This window comes from Coregonus lavaretus, assembly GCF_964263955.1.
Source record: "Coregonus lavaretus genome assembly, contig: HAP1_SCAFFOLD_109, whole genome shotgun sequence".
NCBI classification, from domain to species: Eukaryota; Metazoa; Chordata; class Actinopteri; order Salmoniformes; family Salmonidae; genus Coregonus; species Coregonus lavaretus.
Genome location: NW_028161753.1, coordinates 862123 through 869555, shown reverse-complemented (window position 1 = coordinate 869555; position 7433 = coordinate 862123).

Here is a 7433-nt window from a genome sequence, read left to right as displayed (position 1 = left end):
CAACTATGCCTCTGCTTATCCCTGTTCTCTCCTCTCCGCACAGGCTACACAAACGCCTCACACCGTGTGGCTGCTGCATCTCTAACCTGGTGGTCCCTGCACGCACCACTCACCTGGAGTTCCAGGTCTCAGGCAGCCTCTGGAACTGCCGTTCTGCTGCCAACAAGGCAGACTTCATCCCAGCCTATGCTACCCTCCAATCCCTCAACTTCTTGGCGCTGACGGAAACATGGATTACCACTGAAAACACTGCTACTCCTACTGCTCTCTCCTCGTCTGACCATGTGTTCTCACATACCCCGAGAGCATCTGGTCAGCGGGGTGGTGGCACAGGAATCCTCATATCTCCCAAGTGGACATTCTCAATTTTCCCCCTAACCCAACTGTCTATCTCCTCATTTGAATTCCATGCTGTCACAGTCACTAACCCATTTAAGCTTAATATCCTTGTCATCTATCGCCCTCCAGGTTCCCTTGGAGAGTTCATCAATGAGCTTGACGCCTTGATAAGCTCCTTTCCTGAGGATGGCTCATCCCTCACAGTTTTGGGGGATTTCAACCTCCCTACGTCTACATTTGACTCATTTCTCTTTGCCTCCTTCTTTCCACTCCTCTCCTCTTTTGACCTCACCCTCTCACCGTCCCCACCTACTCACAAGGCAGGCAATACGCTTGACCTCATCTATACTAGATGCTGCTCTTCTACTAATCTCACTGCAACTCCCCTCCATGTCTCCGACCACTACTTTGTATCCTTTTCTCTCTCGCTCTCCTCCAACACTACTCACTCTGCCCCTACACAGATGGTAATGCGCCGCCGCAACCTTCGCTCTCTCTCCCACTACTCTCTCCTCTTCCATCCTATCATCTCTTCCCTCTGCTCAATCCTTCTCCCTCCAATCTCCTGATTCTGCCTCCTCAACCCTCCTCTCCTCCCTTTCTGCATCCTTTGACTCTCTGTGTCCCCTATCCTCCCGGCCGGCTCGGTCCTCCCCTCCAGCTCCGTGGCTTGATGACTCATTGCGAGCTCACAGAACAGAGTTCCGGGCAGCGGAGCGGAAATGGAAGAAAACTAAACTCCCTGCCGACCTGGCATCTTTTCACTCCCTCCTCTCTACATTTTCTTCATCTGTTTCTGCTGCTAAGGCCACTTTCTACCACTCTAAATTCCAAGCATCTGCCTCTAACCCTAGGAAGCTCTTTGCCACATTCTCCTCCCTGCTGAATCCCCCCCCCCCCTCCTCCTCCCTCTCTGTGGAGTCTAATGTGGCAAAGTCTAATGACACTGCTGATCCTGCTCACACAGCCCTACCCTATGCTTTGACTTCTTTCTCCCCTCTCTCTCCAGATAAAATCTTGCGACTTGTGACTGCAGGCCACCCAACAACCTGCCCGCTTGACCCCATCCCCTCCTCTCTTCTCCAGACCATCTCCGGTGACCTTCTCCCCTACCTCACCTCGCTGATCAACTCATCCTTGACCGCTGGCCATGTCCCTTCCGTCTTCAAGAGAGCGAGAGTTGCACCCCTTCTCAAAAAACCAACACTCGATCCCACTGATGTCAACAACTACAGACCAGTATCCCTTCTTTCTTTTCTTTCCAAAACTATTGAGCGTGCCGTCTTTAGCCAACTCTCTTGCTATCTCTCTCAGAATGACCTTCTTGATCCAAACCAGTCAGGTTTCAGGACTGGTCATTCAACTGAGACTGCTCTTCTCTGTGTCACGGAGGCTCTCCGCACTGATAAAGCTAACTCTCTCTCCTCTGCTCTTGTCCTTCTAGACCTGTCTGCTGCCTTTGATACTGTGAACCATCAGATCCTCCTCTCCACCCTCTCCGAGCTGGGCATCTCCGGCGCGGCTCACTCCTGGATTGCGTCCTACCTGACCGGTCGCTCCTACCAAGTGGCGTGGCGAGAAGCTGTCTCCGCACCACGTGCTCTCACCACTGGTGTCCCCCAGGGCTCAGTTCTAGGCCCTCTCCTATTCTCCCTATACACCAAGTCACTTGGCTCTGTCATATCCTCACATGGCCTCTCCTATCATTGCTACGCTGACGATACACAACTAATCTTCTCCTTTCCCCCTTCTGATAACCAGGTGGTGAATCGCATCTCTGCATGTCTGGCAGACATATCAGTATGGATGACGGATCACCACCTCAAGCTGAACCTTGGCAAGACGGAGCTGCTCTTCCTCCCGGGGAAGGACTGCCCGTTCCATGATCTCGCCATCACGGTTGACAACTCCGTTGGTGTCCTCCTCCCAGAGTGCGAAGAGCCTTGGCGTGACCCTGGACAACACCCTGTCGTTCTCCGCTAACATCAAGGCGGTGACCCGATCCTGCAGGTTCATGCTCTACAACATTTGGAGAGTACGACCCTGCCTTACACAGGAAGCGGCACAGGTCCTAATCCAGGCACTTGTCATCTCCCGTCTGGATTACTGCATCTCGCTGTTGGCTGGGCTCCCTGCCTGTGCCATTAAACCCCTACAACTCATCCAGAATGCCGCAGCCCGTCTGGTGTTCAACCTTCCCAAGTTCTCTTACGTCACCCCGCTCCTCCGCACACTCCACTGGCTTCCAGTTGAAGCTTGCATCTGTTACAAGACCATGGTGCTTGCCTATGGAGCTGTGAGGAGAACAGCACCTCCGTACCTTCAGGCTCTGATCAGTCCCTATACCCAAACGAGGGCATTGCGTTCATCCACCTCTGGCCTGCTGGCTCCCCTTCCTCTGCGGAAGCATAGTTCCCGCTCAGCCCAGTCAAAACTGTTCGCTGCTCTGGCACCCCAATGGTGGAACAAGCTCCCTCACGACGCCAGGACAGCGGAGTCACTCACCACCTTCCAGAGACATTTGAAACCCCACCTCTTTAAGGAATACCTGGGATAGGATAAAGTAATCCTTCTACCCCCCCCCCCAAAAAAAAATGTGTGAAGTGGTTATCCCACTGGCTATAGGGTGAATGCACCAATTTGTAAGTCGCTCTGGATAAGAGCGTCTGCTAAATGGCGTAAATGTAATGTAAATGTGATCCTATATGTGGCGAGGAGTGACACTCAATAATGGTTGGCAACTGTTGGATGGTACTAGCTCGGAAAAGCATTATATAAATTAAGAAGTTTTCTATGTAAGTAATTCAGATGACAATAGGCTACGCCCGTACCGCTTGTCATGTGAATCTGGTACTGTAATATTAAATACTTTGAACCAACTCTCCATCTAAGTGTTTAACTATTCTCTTGCATACTGAATTACTTGATGCCAGAGAAACTCGTCATAACACATACCTCTAGTACTGAATAGAAACTGACACAAAGGTTATCTTCTTGACATCACAGTTCTGGAGCTTTCTTTATACTAAAGAATGGTGCGTGCCTGCCCGGAACTTCCTGTTCCCCTACTACCACAGTGCAGCCACAGATAGAACAATGAGACAGATATTTCACTGGATGTATAATTGTGAAGCATCCGGTTGGCGTTTCCACTCACTACCAAATATGGTAGTGAGAGGAAGCCCACTGGCCGGCAGTGGAAGAAGATGGAACGAGATGGATTTTGGCCGACATTCTGCAAACGTTCTAATCGGTGAAACATCTGATCTTAATACAGTTCTGTTCCCAAAATTAAAATATGTTATGCACAGAGTGGACAAAGTTTTGTGGACTTACCTCTTGCAAATATTTTTTTTTAAATCACGTTATTTAGAAGGAACACAAAGGCGAATTGAGTTATTGAACACGAGCGCTTCACAGAGGCGGCGTTCCCTAACAGAAATATGCAGATGTGTGCTAGAACACACCAATAGGATCTCGCTAGCTCGTGCTTGGCTCTGCCCACTATGACTAATCTGTTCCCATTGGAAACGACCAGCTGTGGTCTATCTTGGTTTAGTTATAAGAAATATTTGGTGCAACCGTCCGTGCGTTCAGGGATCCTTGGAATGGCCCTACCCCATTATATGAGAAGGGCGGCGCTTAATTTGAGCTGGATCCTCCGGTACCTCTCAGTTTTGTAGTCTTTCGTTCCGGAACGCATTTGCCAGGATCAGGTAGCCTCCCTCTTGTAGCAAGAAAAATTATTCCCACTGTTTACATTATAAAAATCATAATAAAAGCAATCAGAGTAATGACATTTCGATTGCTCTGTAATTGTCATGCCCCCTAAAAAAACGTAATGTGAAAACGTGCATGATATTCTAAGAATTGGTTAATGTTGGCAAAGAGCTTCCTAGGGTTAGAGGCAGAGGCTTGACATTTAGAGTGGTAGAAAGTGGCTTTAGCAGCAGAAACAGAGGAAGAAAATGTAGAGAGGAGGGAGTGAAAAGATGACAGGTCGGCAGGGAGTCTAGTTTTCCTCCATTTCCGCTCGGCTGCCCGGAGCCCTGTTCTGTGAGCTCGCAATGAGTTGTCAAGCCTCGGAGCAGGAGGGGAGGACCGAGCTGGCCGGGAGGATAGGGGACATAGAGAGTCAAAAGATGCAGAAAGGGAGGAGAGGAGGGTTGAGGATGCAGAATCAGGAGATTGGAGGGAGTAGGATTGAGCAGAGGGAAGAGATGATAGGATGGAAGAGGAGAGAGTAGCGGGAGAGAGAGAGCGAAGGTCGCGACGGCGCATTACCATCTGATTAGGGGCAGAGTGAGTAGTGTTGGAGGAGAGCGAGAGAGAAAAGGATACAAAGTAGTGGTCGGAGACTTGGAGGGGAGTTGCAGTGAGATTAGTAGAAGAACAGCATCTAGTAAAGATAAGGTCAAGCGTATTGCCTGCCTTGTGAGTAGGGGGGGACGGTGAGAGGGTGAGGTCAAAAGAGGAGAGGAGTGGAAAGAAGGAGGCAGAGAGAAATTAGTCAAAGGTAGACATAGGGAGGTTAAAGTCACCCAGAACTGTGAGGGGTGAGCCATCCTCAGGAAAGGAACTTATCAAGGAGTCAAGCTCATTGATGAACTCTCCAAGGGAACCTGGAGGGCGATACATGATAAGGATGTTAAGCTTGAATTGGCTAGTGACTGTGACAGCATGTAATTCAAATGAGGAGATAGATGGGTCAAGGGAAAAAGAGAGAATGTCCACTTGGGAAAGATGAGGATTCCTGTGCCACCGCCGTGCTGACCAGATGCTTTCGGGGTATGCGAGAACACATGATCAGACGAAGAAAGAGCAGTAGGAGTAGCAGTGTTTTCTGTGGTAATCCATATTTCCGTCAGCGCCAAGAAGTCGAGGGACTGGAGGGTAGCATAGGCTGAGATGAACTCTGCCTTGTTGGCCGCAGAACGGCAGTTCTAGAGGCTGCCGGAGACCTGGAACTCCACGTGGGTTGTGCGCGCAGGGACCACCAAATTAGAGTGGCAGCAGCCACGCGGTGTGAAGCGTTTGTATGGCCTGTGCAGAGAGGAGAGAACAGGGATAGACAGATACATAGTTGACAGGCTACAGAAAAGGCTACAATAATGCAAAGGAGATCGGAATGAGATTAACTAAACATCTGGGGAAGCGAGAGAGCGGGGCCTCCCTCACTAACCTTTCACTGAAACACTCAAATATAACTCTTCCAGCTTCCACTTTAGAAATTATAATTGTTGTAAACTACAGTGGTTCAATGTTTCCAGGAATAGACTAAATTAGTTTATTCAGCTACCTTGGTACAGTATTCTTCCGTGAAAACCGCCCAGGACACCGTATCATATGACGCCATAGCTAACTAGCATGCTAGCATCCAATAACATACGGTTTAGCACCAATACATGGTTACAACAAACTACCAATAGAGTGGCATTTTTGTATTTGTTAGGGATTCCCATTAGATGCTGCCAAGCACCTACTCAGCTACTCTTGTCCCCAGCACAAGGTGCACCTGTGTAATGATGATCATGCATTCTTGATATGCCACACCTGTCAGGTGGATGGATTATCTTGGCAAAGGAGAAATGCTCACTAACTGGGATGTAAACAAATTTGTGCACAACATTTTAGAAATAAGTTTCTGTCTGGAACATTTCTGGGATCTTTTAATTCACCTCACTTGACATTTTGCGTTTATATGGTTGTTCAGTGTATACAGTATTTCAAAAAAAAAATCAAACAAGCTACCAATAACAAAATTTAAATTGAACTAAATCAGCCTGCTTTTCTGTTCTAATCAGGTCCCTACACAGGCTCAGAAGGATCCTGTGAGGGCAGAACATTTTCTGGCTACAGTAGACCTTGCAGGGCTTCTGCCGTGAAGTCTTGGAGGCCCAAAAACTTCTCAGCTGCAGATATAATTATGTCTAGCTTCTTGGACTTCTTGTGCAGTAAAATTAATAACTGTGGCTGTAAATACTAAAAAATCCACCTTCAAAATAAGTGTATCCAGATCACTTGATTGACGTACAACATTTGCAACTGGTTGCAGTGCATCCACCGCCATATCTTCTTCAGAACTGTGGCCTCTTGCTACTATAACTCTCTTCACCGCCTCCACATAGGAGATTTGCTGTAAAGCCCTGATCCTTGACACCTCAACCTCTTTCACCCTAACAGGGCACTCTGGGAATTCAGGAATATGACCCCCACCACAGTTACAACATTTTACATTAACATGCTCTTCAATAACATATTCCTTCCATCTGCAAACACTTGACATGTGGCCAAACTTTTTACATCTATTGCATTGCATCAGGTTTTACACAAACTCTCTTATGGGGTATATTATATATCCCAGCTTTACATAGGGTGGTAGATAGTCTTCATCAAACATCAATAATAAAGATGAAGGCTGCTCCTTTTTCACATTCTCCATCCTTCTTCTTCGGGATTTGGTTGGCGGAGCGCATTCAACTTTTAGGTGAATACACCGCCACCTACTGTACTGGTGTGCGAGGCCATTCACAGCCTATATACATTAAATTCATTGATACGGTAATTAATACAAAATTGCAGTATTAGCCTGCTCTAAAAAATGTGAGGGTAAATGTTCTTGGTTCGTGCAGATGACTGACCTCCTCAGACCAATTGGCAGTACGCCCAGAACATTGTTCTGGGATCCAAAAGGGATATCTCAGTTTCAAGGTCTCAGCTTGGAGAGAAGAATCCTTGTGAGGTATTGGTCGGTCACATGCAGGAACCAAATGTTAACGATGAATTAATTATGAATAAAGCTAAAATCATGCAAATATAACTTGTCTGTGTAAGCAGTATATAGGACAACTAACGGGACTGCCCCGGCAGAGCTCCCGACCGACGTGTACTATGGTGCTTTTAAGTTTGTTGGAACCTCTCCAGCTTGCTGATAAAAAAATATTATTCATTTAAGTTTGACTTCGAGTCCCTTCGTGGCGATTTTCCACGACAAAAACCCACCACCCCATTCCACTATTTAACACCATCTAGTCCTACGCCAGACCACTACCACTCAACACTCCCTGCAGTTGTGCTGCAGTAAATCCTCGCAA